At 43.3% G+C, this 14699-nt stretch overlaps 1 non-coding gene and 2 pseudogenes across 1 annotated transcript; 2 read left to right on the top strand and 1 right to left on the bottom strand.

Moving 5' to 3' along the window:
- The window catches only part of LOC128069459 (THO complex subunit 4-like), a 32503-nt pseudogene extending 27923 nt beyond the window's left edge, over positions 1–4580 (top strand).
- Positions 4581–6055: 1475 nt separating this feature from the next.
- On the top strand, positions 6056–8018 carry LOC128069458 (transcriptional repressor p66-alpha-like; annotated as a pseudogene).
- Positions 8019–10812: 2794 nt separating this feature from the next.
- Positions 10813–10919, bottom strand: LOC128070706 (U6 spliceosomal RNA). The gene has a single exon (XR_008201676.1). It is a non-coding gene; the product is annotated as a U6 spliceosomal RNA (small nuclear RNA).
- Between the last annotated feature and the right edge of the window lie 3780 nt (positions 10920–14699).

The raw sequence follows: 14699 nt of genomic DNA, 5'->3' as shown, positions 1-14699 counted from the left end.
AGTCTCCTCTGTTGCTAAGTTTCTTTTTTTGTTGTTTCAGCTCTATGAACATGTTCCTCTTTTCTCTTATTTACTATTTTAAGCAATTATGGCTATATTTTTATTTTAAAAGTATGTTTTGTGATTTAGCTGTCATTACTATATTTTATGTTTGGAGCTTAGGCAGGATGTTTTTCCCATGTGAACCTACAGTGCTAACTTGACATGATGATCCCTTGGAATTTTTAGATGGCTTGTTGTTCAGTCGTGGCAAAGTTTTTGTGACCTCATGGACTGCAGCATTCCAGGTGTCACTATCTTCCCTTCACTATTTCCTGCAGTTTGCTCATATTTATTTCCATTTAGATGTCTGCTAATGTTTTTTTTTTCCCCCCAAAAAAGTGACTACTCACTGTTTGAGACCATGGTTATAAAGAGTTTTTACTGATTAGTTTTCCATCCTTAATCTGTAATCATAGGTTCTAACATTAATATATCAGTATATGGGTATCACTTTCACTTGTGAAGCAATGGAGGCATGGACCCACTCAGGATGGGTGAGGCAAGCAGATATTTCTGACTGTGAAGGCAGGAACATTGGACTTGCCTAAAACTGGGGCCCCAGACTGATAGTAAAGAAATTTCTGTAGGACAGATGGGCAGCAATGGTTACCTCAGCAGGAGAGAATTTTTGTGAAGCTAGGTGGAAGAGACACTAGGAATATGAGAAAAGTCAGTCACCAGGTTCATGTTGGGAGAATGGCAATCCTTGTCTTATTCCTGATCTTAGAGGAAATGCCTTCAGTTTTTCACCATTGTATATGATGCCAGGAAAATGCACTAGTCGTACCAAACACCCTCTTCCAACAACACAAGAGAAGACTCTACACATGGACATCACCAGATGGTCAACACCGAAATCAGATTGATTATATTCTTTGCAGCCAAAGATGGAGAAGTCTATACAGTCAGCAAAAACAAGACCAGGAGCTGACTGTGGCTCAGATCATGAACTTCTTATTACCAAATTCAGGCTTAAATTGAAGAAAGTAGGGAAAACCGCTAGACCATTCAGGTATGACTTAAATCAAATCCCTTATGATTATACAGTGGAAGTGAGAAATAGGTTTAAGGGCCTAGATCTGATAGATAGAGTGCCTGATGAACTATGGAATGAAGTTTGTGACATTGTGCAGGAGACAGGGATCAAGACCATCCCCATGGAAAAGAAGTGCAAAAAAGCAAAATGGCTGTCTGGGGAGGCCTTACAAATAGCTGTGAAGAGAAGAGAAGCGAAAAACAAAGGAGAAAAGGAAAGATATAGGCATCTAAATGCAGAGTTCCAGAGAATAGCAAGAAGAGATAATAAAGCCTTCTTGAGTGATCAATGCAAAGAAATAGAGGAAAACAACAGAATGGGAAAGACTAGAGATCTCTTCAAGATAATTAGAGACACCAAGGGAACGTTTCATGCAAAGATGGGCTCGATAAAGGACAGAAATGGTATGGACCTTACAGGAGCAGAAGATATTAAGAAGAGGTGGCAAGAATACACAGAAGAACTGTACAAAAAAGATCTTCATGACTCAGATAGTCATGATGATGTGATCTCTAATCTAGAACCAGACATCTTGGAATGTGAAGTCAAGTGGGCCTTAGAAAGCATCACTATGAACAAAGCTAGTAGAGGTGATGGAATTCCAATTGAGCTGTTTCAAATCCTGAAAGATGATGCTGTGAAAGTGCTGCACTCAATATGCCAGCAAATTTGGAAAACTCAGCGGTGGCCACAGGACTGGAAAAGGTCAGTTTTCATCCAATTCCAAAGAAAGGCAATGCCAAAGAATGCTCAAACTACCGCACAATTCCACTCATCTCACATGCTAGTAAAGTAATGCTCAAAATTCTCCAAGCCAGGCTTCAGCAATACGTGAACCATGAACTCCCTGATGTTCAAGCTGGTTTTAGAAAAAGCAGAGGCACCAGAGATCAAATTGCCAACATCCGCTGGATCATGGAAAAAGCAAGAGAGTTCCAGGAAAACATCTATTTCTGCTTCATTGACTATGCCAAAGCCTTTGACTGTGTGGATCACAATAAACTGTGGAAAATTATGAGAGAGATGGAAATACCGGACCACCTGACCTGCCTCTTGAGAAATCTGTATGCAGGTCAGGAAGCAACAGTTAGAACTGGACATGGAACATAGACTGGTTCCAAATAGGAAAAGGAGTACGTCAAGGCCGTATATTGTCACCCTGCTTATTTAACTGATATGCAGAGTACATCATGAGAAATGCTGGACTGGAAGAAACACAAGCTGGAATCAAGATTGCCGGGAGAAATATCAATAACCTCAGATATGCAGATGACACCACCCTTATGGCAGAAAGTGAAGAGGAAGTAAAAAGCCTCCTGATGAAAGTGAAAGAGGAGAGCGAAAAAGTTGGCCTAAAGCTCAACATTCAGAAAACGAAGATCATTGCATCCGGTCCCATCACTTCATGGGAAATAGATGGGGAAACAATGGAAACAGTGTCAGACTTTATTTTTTGGGGCTCCAGAATCACTGCAGATGGCGACTGCAGCCATGAAATTAAAAGACGCTTACTCCTTGGAAGAAAAGTTATGACCAACCTAGACAGCATATTCAAAAGCAGAGACATTACTTTGCCGACTAAGGTCCGTCTAGTCAAGGCTATGGTTTTTCCTGTGGTCATGTATGGATGTGAGAGTTGGACTGTGAAGAAGGCTGAGCACCGAAGAATTGATGCTTTTGAACTGTGGTGTTGGAGAAGACTCTTGAGAGTCCCTTGGACTGCACGGAGATCCAACCAGTCCATTCTGAAGGAGATCAACCCTGGGATTTCTTTGGAAGGGATGATGCTAAAGCTGAAACTCCAATACTTTGGCCACCTCATGCGAAGAGTTGACTCATTGGAAAAGACTCTGATGCTGGGAGGGATTGGGGGCAGGAGGAGAAGGGGACGACCAAGGATGAGATGGCTGGATGGCATCACGGACTCGATGGACATGAGTCTGAGTGAACTCCAGGAGATGGTGATGGACAGGGAGGCCTGGCGTGCTACGATTCATGGGGTCGCAAAGAGTCGGACACGACTGAGCGACTGAACTGAACTGAACTGAACTATGATGTTTGCTGGTTGGTCATATATGGCCTTTATTATGTTGAGGTATGTTGCTTCTTTGCTGGCTTCATGGAGATTTCTTATCATAAATGGATGTTGAATTTTATCAAAAGCTTTGTCTGTGTCTATTGAGGGCAGTTGGTAAAAAAATCTGCCTGAAATGCAGGAGATCCTGATTCGATTCCTGGGTAGGGAAGATCCCCTGGAGAAGGGAAAGGCTACTTACTCTAGTATTCTAGCCTGGAGAGTTCTGTGGATTGTATAGTCCATGGGGTTGTGAAGAGTCGGACAGGACTGAGCAACCTTCACATTGAGGGCAGACTTGCTGCCCCACCCCATACCCACAACTGGCTAGGAGCATATCTAGCAGCCACGGGGCGAGACTGCACTGTAAAAACCCAAAGAACGTCAGAAGTGACACATCAATGTTCATGGACTCATAGGCTCTAGCTGACGCCAATTTCCCACTCGCCCTGACTGATGTCTAGGTGACATCATTTAGCTGAACCAGACCTGGTGAGGCTGCCATGGCAGGGGCCATATCCTGGATGCTTCCATAGCAGCCAAATGAGCAGCCCTGGCAGCAGGGCTAGAGTGGCCATCTCTAGAGTGAAACAAGGCAGGGACCCATTGGAATCCACCGAGCATCATATCCATGTCTGGAGTGAACAAAGCGGACCCAGCAGAATCTGCCCAGTATCACTGGCTGTGCACTGCTGCATCTGGAGTGACCCTAGGGGGTCCACTGGCATCTTCTGGGCATTAGCCCTGGTGTGGTGGAGTGTAAGCTACTCTAAAAGTGAAACCAGGTAGTGGATCCATCCACAATCCAGCTGGTCGTCACCTGCCCCCAGCAGGTGGTGGCAGTAGGAACCAGCCAGTGACCTATAGCAGGCCAAAACAACTTCCTGACAAATGGCATTGTGACCTTTTGGACAGAGATTTGAAGGTGGTGCTGGTGTGGATACTGGTGAATTGCTGGTGTCAAATCAGAACATTTAACACCAGCAAATGTGGACATTTGACACCACCAGATTTTGGAGGGTCCCACTGCTAATCCTCAAAAACCCTTAACAGAATTTGGAATTCTAAAGAAGGTGGCTGCTCCATACCACCCATAGCTTCCGAATAGCTGAAGTGCTCTCTGAGTGGAATGCAGATCCACTAAAAGCTATGAAACTGTACAGTGGTGTCCCTTTGGATGGCTGCCCCAGGAACATTCAGCTTATGCCTCACAGATTGACATGAAGCACAGATCTGTGCAGAGTGTAAATTAGATGGATAACTAGAAACCATGCTTTGAGAGGTTTCAGTGGCAGCAGTGGCACCAGTGTTGCTGAATCCAAGCTCTTACTGTTCACCATTACACAAGACAGTAAATTGAGAGAAGAGCTGTTAGGGGAGGGAAGAGCTGCCTTATTTCAAAAGCCAGCAAACCAGGAAGATGGTTGACTAGTATCCCAAAGAACCATCCTGTGGGGGTTGGGTGCTTTTTTTTTTTTAATAGATCAAAGAGGGAGAGGTGAGGTGGTAAAGTAGGAAAGATGATGAGTTGTTGTAAATATTTCCTAGTTCCAGCTAGACTCCAGAGAGGATATGTTCATTTCTTCTTTTCTGTAGTCATTCACTGGTGTGCCTTGTCAGGATATTTCCTGTGAGCAAAAACAAAGGTATTTTAACTTAACACTCAGGCACGGGAGGCAGAGATGTTGGAGATGAGCCATTATGTATACTTTAAGCTATAGGCAATATCCTTTTAGTGATTAACTTGTAGTGAAAGCAGTAAAGCACAAAGGTTAAAGTAGAAGAAATGGATCCACTACGGAGTCAGACCTGGGGTAGAGGCAGATGCATTGTCGGGAATTCAAAGCAGCAATTTTTTATAGAGGAGTTGGATGCCCAGCTAGACACGTAAAATACAAGAATGGACACCAGTTAGTCAAACCAGCAAATCTGGGTGTGGTCCAGGACCCAGATGTCTCAATGGTGCTCCCTGGTGGGAGGGGCTGACAGACTGGGGCTGTGTGGCCAATGATGGATTTATTTCCTTTATATTTTAAAATAGGGTTTAAAATTCATGTAAAGTCTTCTTTTTCTGTACTTTTCTTAAATTCTGAAACAGACTTGTTTTGTACTGATTTATTTTTGAAGTAAATTTTTCTGGTTGCTGTTGTGGCAAAGGTGGTGTTTTCACCTTTGCCATAATAGAATATGTGCTCAGTTGCTGCAGTCATGTCCAACTCTTTTGTGACCCTATGGAGTATAGCCTGCCAGGCTCCTCTGTCTGTGGGATTTCCCAGTCAAGAATGCTGGAGTGGGTTGCCATTTCCGCCTCCAGAGGATCTTCCTGACCCAGGGATTGAAGTGTCTTCTGCTTTGGCAGGCAGATTCTTTACCACCACACAAACCTTGGAGGCCAATAATACGATATAAATGTATATAATTAAATTAACAATACATTAAAGGATCATACACCATGATCAAGTGGGATTTATCCCAGGGTTGCAAAGAGTTCAGAATAGCTGAAAACGCCCAACATGGAGTCAGAAACAAACACTTGAATGGCACCCAGCAGAGGGCAATATGGAGAACAAGAAAATAAAAGGGAGAAGAGAGTATTGGCTTCAGATTTAAACTGATGGAGACATGGGAGGGATGCCTGAGCTGGGAACAGGGCCAGCCCAAATGTTGCTGAGGGTGCAGAGGTGATCGCCCTGGGCATAGATGAAGAGCAGGTGGGTGATGTGCCCATGAACATGTGAACTACACACAGTGCCATTAAGTCCAAGAGGAGAACCCCTTTGCTTGATGTGATCGTGCTGCCTGGACTAGTAGCCTGTGAGCCTGAGGGTGAAGAGGCTGACGCAGAATGCCTTGAAACAGACCATGAGGCCTTCATGAAAAGCCATCCTGCAGAACGAAAATGGATGATTAAGTGATTAAAACTAGAGTTAAGATTAGAAGAAGCAAAACTAATTTTATTGAAAAAGTTATAACAGAGTAAAATATAAAAGGAAACCAAGAACCAAACAGATATTTCTGCAAAGAACACATACAGATGGCTAATAAACACATGAAAAGATGCTCAGCATCATTCATTATCAGAGAAATGCAAATCAAAACCACAATGAGGTACCATCTCATGCCGGCCAATCGGAATGCCTGCCATCAAAAACTCTAAAAACAATAAAGGCTGGAGAGGATTTGGAGAAAAGGAAACCCTCTTACACTGTTGGTGAGAATGCAGACTGGTATAGCCACTATGGAGAACAGTGTGGAGATTCCTTAAAATACTAGAAATAGAACTGCCATACTACCCAGCAATTCCACTGCTGGGCATACACACTGAGGAAACCAGAATTGAGAGAGACACATGTACCCCAATGTTCATCGCAGCACTATTTACAATAGTTAGGACATGGAAGCAACCTAGATGTCCATCGGCAGACAAATGGATAAGGAAGTTGTGGTGCATATACATAATGGAATATTACTCAGCTTTAACAAAGAACACATTTGAGTCAGTTGTAATGAGCTGGATGAACCTGGAGCCTATTACACAGAGTGAAGTAAGTCAGAAAGAGAAACACCAATACAGTATATTAATGCATATATATAGAATTTAGAAAGATGGTAACAATGACCCTATATGTAAAACAACAAAAGAGACACAGACATAAAGAACAGACTTTTGGACTCTATGGGAGAAGGCGAGGGTGGCATGATTTGAGAGAATAGCATTGAAACATGTATATTATCATATGTGAAATAGATCGCCAGTCCAAGTTTGATGCATGAGACAGGGTGCTCAGGGCCATTGCACTGGGACGACCCTGAGGGATGGGATGGGGAGGGAGGTGGGAGGGGGTTTCAGGATGGGGGGACACAAGTACACCCGTGGCTAATTCATGTTGATGTATGGCAAAACCACCACAATATTGTAAAGTAATTAGCCTCCAATTAAAATAAATTAATTAAAATAAAACAAAATGTTTACAAATACGGGGGGGGGGGGAGGAAAGGAGGTTCTACTGAGAGTTCCCTGACTACCCCTCCTCTACTTGTACAGGGCACCCAGATCATTCTTTCTGGCAAGCCATTGCTTCAGACCTCTTTGATTCAGATGCTGTGGTCGTGACAACCCAAGACCCCTGGGTCCACTGTGGGCACAGATGTCCTTGTAGTTAGGACCATAGGGCACCTGCTCGTCAGAAAGGTGACAGCAAATCCACAAGAAACAACATTCCAGGGTGGGCCACAGCGAGTCTTTGCTGGCTCCCCAGGCATCCGTGCCCATTCAGGGACAGAGGATCCAGCAGGGCCTCTCTGTGTCTCCAGCGTCACCAACGCTAGTCCACTTGTCAATATCCCACAGCCCTCCTCACCATCCCTATACAACAGCCACCTCTGCTCAGGCCAACTGCACCCTCATCAGCGTACCTCCGTGGTCACTTCTGCTGATTTTGCAGTCAGCCGGCAGGTGGCAGCCAAGCTTGCATGGGAGTAACCACCGCTTTAAGTCCCTCCTCCCCCCACCCCCCAAATGAACGTCCTGCCCAGCGTGGCCGACAACAAATCCATCTAAGTGGTTGGCCTTGAGGAGGTGGTGCCAAACCTGCTGGAGACGCAAGCGGGCAGGTTGTGGTGCTGTCCTGGGTGCCCTACTTATGTGAACACTCTATGATGGACTTCTTGTGTCGCTGGTGGGAGGATAAGGGCGGCGCCATCATGTATGAGGACTGCATGGCGTCCGACCAGAAGGCACTCAACTTGGAGCAGCACCCGAAGACCGCCTTCCGTAAAGCCGTCTGTATTGTTTCACCCGGATTCCTTTCTTCAGGGGTCCCCAGCCTCCAGGCTATGGACAGGCACCTATTCCTGGCAAGGTAGGAACCCACGCTGCACAGCAGCGGGTAAGCAGCCACGGGAAATCTAAGCTTCTTCGCCTCCATTTACAGCCATACCCTTCTCTCTCCCCTATCTCTCTAATTATAGCCTGAGCTCCGCCTTCTATCAGATCAGTGGGGACATAATAAATATAATATGTAATGGGCTTTCTCGGAGAAGGCAATGGCACCCCACTCCAGTACTCTTGCCTAGAAAATCCCATGGATGGAGGAGTCTGGTGGGCTGCAGTCCCTGGGGTCGCAGAGTCGGACACGACTGAGCGACTTCCCTTTCACTTTTCGCTTTCATACATTGGAGAAGGAAATGGCAACCCACTCCGGTGTTCTTGCCTGGAGAATCCCAGGGATGGGGGAGCCTGGTGGGCTTCCGTCGATGGGGTCGCACAGAGTCAGACACGACTGAAGCGACTTAGCAACAGCAGCAGCAGCAGCAATGTGCTTTCTGCTTGAATAACCCCACCCCCCCTCCATGAAAAAATTGTCTTGCATGAAACCAAGCCCTGGTGCCAAAAACGTTGGTGACCACTGCTTTTCAATCCATTTTTCTCAATTTTGTGAAAGAAACTGTCTTGCTCTTCTGGAATGGGTGTATTTATGCCATGTGTTTGCAAAAAGTATCTCATTGTCATAAGTGGCATTTTAGCTGCATTAATACCCCAACAGAAAAAAGTAGTCTTAGAACTCAGTCTCCTCTCTACTGTGGGAGCGATTTCCCTCTCCTTTCTGAATGCCTCTTCAGATATATCAATAAGTGGCATAGTCTCAGAAGTATTTGGGGATCCTGGGCCATAACCATGCTATAATGCTCCTAGTTATTTGCTGAGTGGCAGCTGGAAGCTGAAATTGATGAATATAAAGATAACCTTCATGTTTTTGTGTCCAGTCTCCAAATTTCCCATTTTTAAATACAGGGAGGTTGGCCAAACAGTGTGCATTGCATATTCCTGTTTGTAAATCCTGCATCTTAGGGACAGACTACAAATCTTCCAATCCTTCGTCTGTCTGCCTGCAGCCCCAGGGACCTCTACTGAGAGTAGCTCTTTGGATGAGAGGCAGGACACCACAGTTGGCTAGGTGCATGTTTTTTAGTCTGAGTTCTGAGTTGGAAGGGGATATGAGTTAGTGAACTTTTAGAATACTTGTTGTTGTTCTTCAGTTGCTACGTTGTGCTGACTCTTTTGTGATCTCATGGACTGCAGCACACTAGGTTTCCCTTTCCTTCACTATCTCCTGGAGTTTGCTCAAACTCATGTCCATTGAGTCATTGATGCCATCCAGCCATCTTATCCTCTGTCTCCCCCTTCTCCTCCTGCCTTCTATCTTTCCCAGCATCAGGGTCTTTTCCAATGAGTTGGTTCTTCGCATCACATGGCCAAAGTTTTGCAGCTTCAGCATCAGTCCTTCCAAAGACTATTCAGCATTGATTTCCTTTACGATTGTCTGGCTTGATCTCCTTGCTATCTAAGTAACTCTCAAGAGTCTCCTCCAGCACCACAATTTGAAGTCATCAGTTCTTCAGTGTTCAGCCTTCTTTATGGTCCAACTCTTCCATCCATACATGACTACTGGAAAAACCATAGCTTTGACTAGAAGGAGATTTGCTAGCAAAGTGATGTCTTTGCTGTCTAGGTTTGTCATAGCTTTCCTTCCAAGGAGCAAGCATCTTTTAATTTCATGGCTGCAGTCACCATCTGCAGTGATTTTGGAGCCCAAGAAAATAAAGTCTGTCACTGCTTCCACTTTTTCCCCTTCTATTTACCATGAAATGATAGGACCAGATGCTGTGATCTTAGTTTTTTGAATGTTGAGCTTCAAGTCAGGTTTTTCACTTTCTTCTTTCACCCTCCTCAAGAGACTCTTTAGTTCATCTTCACTTTCTGCCATTAGAGTGGTATCATCTGCATATCTGAAGTTGTTGATATTTCTCCTGGCAATCTTGATTCTAGCTCATAATTCATCTAGCCTGGCATTTTGCGTGATGTATTCTGCATATAAGTTAAATAAGCAGGGTGACAATATATAGCATCGTACACCTTTCCCAGTTTTGAATGAGTCTGTTATTCCATGTCCAGTTTTAACTGTTGCTTCTTGACTCACATACAGGTTTGGCAGGAAACAGGTAAAGTGATCTGGTACTCCCATCTCCTTAAGAATTTTCCACAGTTTGTTGTGATCTACACCATCAAAGGCTTTAGCATAGTCAGTGAAGCAGAAGTAGATGTTTTTCTGGAACTCCCTGGCTTTCTCTGGGATCCCATGAATCTTGACAATTTGATCTCTGGTTCCTCTGCCTCTTCTAAACCCAGCTTGTACATCTGGAAGTTCTCAGTTCACGTATTGCTGAAACCTAGCTTGAAGGATTTTGAGCATAACCTTGCTAGCATGTGAAATGAGTTCAAATGTATGGTAGTTTGAACATTTTTGGGCATTGCTCTTCTTTGGGATTAAAATGAAAACTGACAGCTTCCAAGGTTTAAACAAGGAAAGACATGATAAAATTTGCCTTTTCTAAGGTTTCTGACAGCAGAGAATGAATTAGCTTTCAAGGAAGTCAAAAGTAGATATGGAGGGAGAATTAGGTGATAGAGAAATAGCATTGGGTCTCACTCCATGGCAGTTTCAGAGGGGATGGAGAAAAGTGAGTAGTGAAAGTGAAGTCACTCAGTTGTGTCCAACCCTTAGTGACCCCATGGACTGCAGCCTACCAGGCTCCTCCGTCCATGGGATTTTCCAGGCAAGAGTACTGGAGTGGATTGCCATTTTCTTCTCTGGCCTGAAAAAATATGGAATGCTTCACGAATTTGCGTGTCATCCTTGCGCAGGGGCCATGCTAATCTTCTCTGTATCATTCCAATTTTAGTATATGTGCTGCCGAAGTGAGTAGAGTAGAGAGATATTTAGAAGATAAAGGAGATCAGTCCTGGGTGTTCACTGGAAGGACTGATGTTGAAGCTGAAATTCCAATACTTTGGCCACCTGATGTGAAGAGCTGACATTTGAAAAGACCCTGATGCTGGAAAAGATTGAGGGCAGGAGCAGAAGGGGACGACAGAGGATGAGATGGTTGGATGGCATCACCGACTCAATGGACATGAGTTTGGGTAAACTCTGGGAGTTGGTGATGGACAGAGAGGCCTGACATGCTGCAGTCCATGGGGTTGCAAAGAGTCGGACACGAATGAGCAACTGAACTGAAGATCAGAGAGAACTGATCAAGAGGTAGGAAAGTATACCTCACTCAGAGGGTTGTTATGCAGCTTAAATAATTTAATAAAAATACAGTGCTCACAACAGTGCTTGATATAGACCATGTTTCTTTAGTTTTAAGAAGCACATTTTCTCCCCATATTTTAATATTTCTGAAATCAGGACAAATCTTACCTATCAGTGATGTACTGTTATTTACTTGGTGGCACTTCTGTTTTCTTTGTGGTATGTAAAATATTGGTGTGTCAAAATCAATGGCATCTTAGATTGAATGAAATATAGTAATTTTTGCTGCTAACAATATTATTTATTATTATTACTAATATTCTGCAAAAATCTAGGAGGAGCTAAGCTCAGGCACATAGATATATTAACAAATACAAAACTGCCTAAAATAAGGGATATAATGGAGTGACAGAGTGTACAGAGAAGGAACAATCAATGAACATATACTTACCAGTTGGGAAAAACTGACTTTCATTATGGGAGTGCTTCTTAGAAGTGAGGTAGAATCCTGTCCATTCCTTTCCATTCCTTTCCTGTCCATTAGCTTTCCACAGGGCTTGGTACAGAGTAAAACTGAGTGTAAAACATTATTTAAAAATTATAAAAAAGAGCTGAGTGTGAAAGTGGGAAGAGTTGACTATGAAAGACTTTACTTCTTTTGGGAGTTAATCAGTTCACCTGTACTTGTGGACACACAGCAACCTAAGCAGTTTGTTGTTAGAGTACTTCTTGTAACGATTGAATATCTCTTAATCCCGGAAGATTAACCCCGTCTTCCTTGCAGCTTCCGTTACACACTAAGCATAACTATAGTTTCTTAACAAGAATTTAATCCTCACAATCAGTAAAGTAACTGACTGTATGACCAATTTCACTTTGATGAAAATATAAGGTCACACATAATTATTCTTATCAAATATGAACCTGCATCTGCATGACTCCAAAATGTTTCTCCTATACCATGCTGTATCTTAAAATGCCAGTTCTTTAGTTAAAGGGTAAAATTTGATCTGTTTTTGACCATCCTTAAAGCTTTTCAGTTACTCAACCACTTTTTTGGTTGCTTATATGCCAGGCATTATGTAGGGAGCAGGAGATGAAAGAATAAACTAAATAGAACAAGGATCTTGTTCTTATGGAATTTATAATCCAGAAGGAGAAGATAATGGCATCCCACTCCAGTACTCTTGCCTGGAAAATCCCATGGGCGGAGGACCCTGGTGAGCTACAGTCCATGGGGTCACTAAGAGTCGGACACGGCTGAGCGACTTCACTTTCACTTCTCACTTTCATGCATTGGAGAAGGAAATGGCAACCCACTCCAGTGTTCTTGCCTTGAGAATCCCAGGGACGGGGGAGCCTGGTGGGCTGCCGTCTATAGGGTCGCACAGAGTTGGACACGACTGAAGTGACTTAGCAGCAGCAGGAGAAGATAGAGGAGACATAAAAGAGGTGAGTTTGATCCCTGGGTCAGGAAGAGCCCCTGGAAGAGGGCATAGAAACCCACTCCAGTATTCTTGCCTGGAGAATCCCATGGACAGAAAAGCATAGTGGGCTACAGTCTATAGGGTCACAAAGAATTGGACATGACTGAAGTGACTTAGCATACATGCACAGGAGAAGATAGACTATGTGATGTTAATTGCACAAATAAAATAATTGAAAATTATGAGAAGTAATAGGAAGGAAACACAAAATTCTTTGATAGAGGAAAACAGAGGACACATAATTAGATGGGACAACTCAGGATAGCCTTTCTAAGAAGATGGCAAGATAGGGGCATAGAGTAGGAATACAGATATTTTAATGCGGGCAGATCTCCAACTGGGGAAGTAAAATCAGAAACCAGGAGAGCAATTTAAAGGGCATTGCACTACACTAGAAAACCTGGCAATCACTACTTTAGCCAATTGATCAAACTTAACATCACAACATAAAAAATCATGTGTTCCCTGTTGTGATACATTAGAAAGGACACAAAATTGATTATGTGCTGTTCTTGCCAAAACCCCATAAACCCAGTATATTCATGAGAAAACATTAGACAAACTCAAACTGAGAAACATTCTACAAAATAACTGGCCTTTTTTTCTTCAAAAATGTCAATGTCATGAAAAATAAAGACAGTTTAGGAAATATTCCAGATTAAAGGAGAATAAGGAGATATGACAACTAAATGTGAATATGATACTAGATTGGATCCTATACTGGGAAAATAACTGTAAAGGACATTATTGGGACAATTGGTGGAATTTGAATATGGACTCTATATTAGATAATAGTATTTTATCAATGATAAATTTCTTCATTTTGATAATTCTATGTAACTTGTAATGTGTGTGTGTATGCACGTGCTCAGTCATGTCCAACTCTTTCGACCCCATGGACTCTAGCCCACCAGGCTCCTCTGTCCATGAGATTTTCCAGGCAAGAATACTGGAGTGGGTTGCCATTTCCTACTCCAGGGGATCTTCCTGACCCAGGGATCAAACCCACATCTCCTACATTAGCAGGCAGATTCTTTACCATTAGCGCCACCTGGGAAGCCCAATAAGTAGTAATAGAAGAGTATGATATTGCTCTTTATGAAGCATGCAATGAAATATTTATAAATATAGAGGTCAGTTCAGTTCAGTTGCTCAGTCATGTCTGACTCTTTGTGACCCCATGGACGGCAGCATGTCAGGCCTCCCTGTCCATCACCAACTCCCAGAGTCTACCCAAACTCATGTCCATTGAGTCTGTGACACCATGCAATCATCTCGTCTTCTGTCGTCCCCTTCTTCTCCTGCCTTCAATCTTTCCCAGCATCAAGGTCTTTTCAAATGAGTCAATTCTTTCCATCAGGTGGCCAAAGTACTGGAGTTTTAGCTTCAACGTCAGTCCTTCCAATTAACTCTCAGGACTGATCTCCTTTAAGATGGACTGGTTGGATCTTGCAGTCCAAGGGACTCTCAAGAGTCTTCTCCAACACCACAGTTCGAAAGCATCAGTTCTTCGGCACTCAGCTTTCTTTATAGTCCAACTCTCATATACCATACATGACTACTGGAAAAACCATAGTCTTGACTAGATGGACTTTTGTTGGCAAAGTAATATCTCTGCTTTTTAATATGCTGTCTAAGTTGGCCATAACTTTCCTGCCAAAGAGTGTCTTTTAATTTTATGGCTGCAGTTACCCTCTACAGTGATTTTGGAGCCCCCCAAAAAAAGTCTGCCACTGTTTCCCCTGTTTCCCCATCTATTTGCCATGAAGTGATGGGACCAGATGCCATGATCTTTGTTTTCTGAATGTTGAGCTTTAAGCCAACTTTTTCACTCTTCTCTTTCACTTTCATCAGAGGCTCTTTAATTCTTCACTTTCTGCCATAAAGTTGGTGTCACCTGCATATCTGAGAGTATTGATATTTCTCCCAGCAATCTTGATTCCAGCGTGTGCTTCATCCAGCCC

This window comes from Budorcas taxicolor, chromosome X (genome assembly GCF_023091745.1).
Source record: "Budorcas taxicolor isolate Tak-1 chromosome X, Takin1.1, whole genome shotgun sequence".
In the NCBI taxonomy this organism is placed as follows: domain Eukaryota; kingdom Metazoa; phylum Chordata; class Mammalia; order Artiodactyla; family Bovidae; genus Budorcas; species Budorcas taxicolor.
This window is presented reverse-complemented; position numbering and strand designations above follow the sequence as displayed.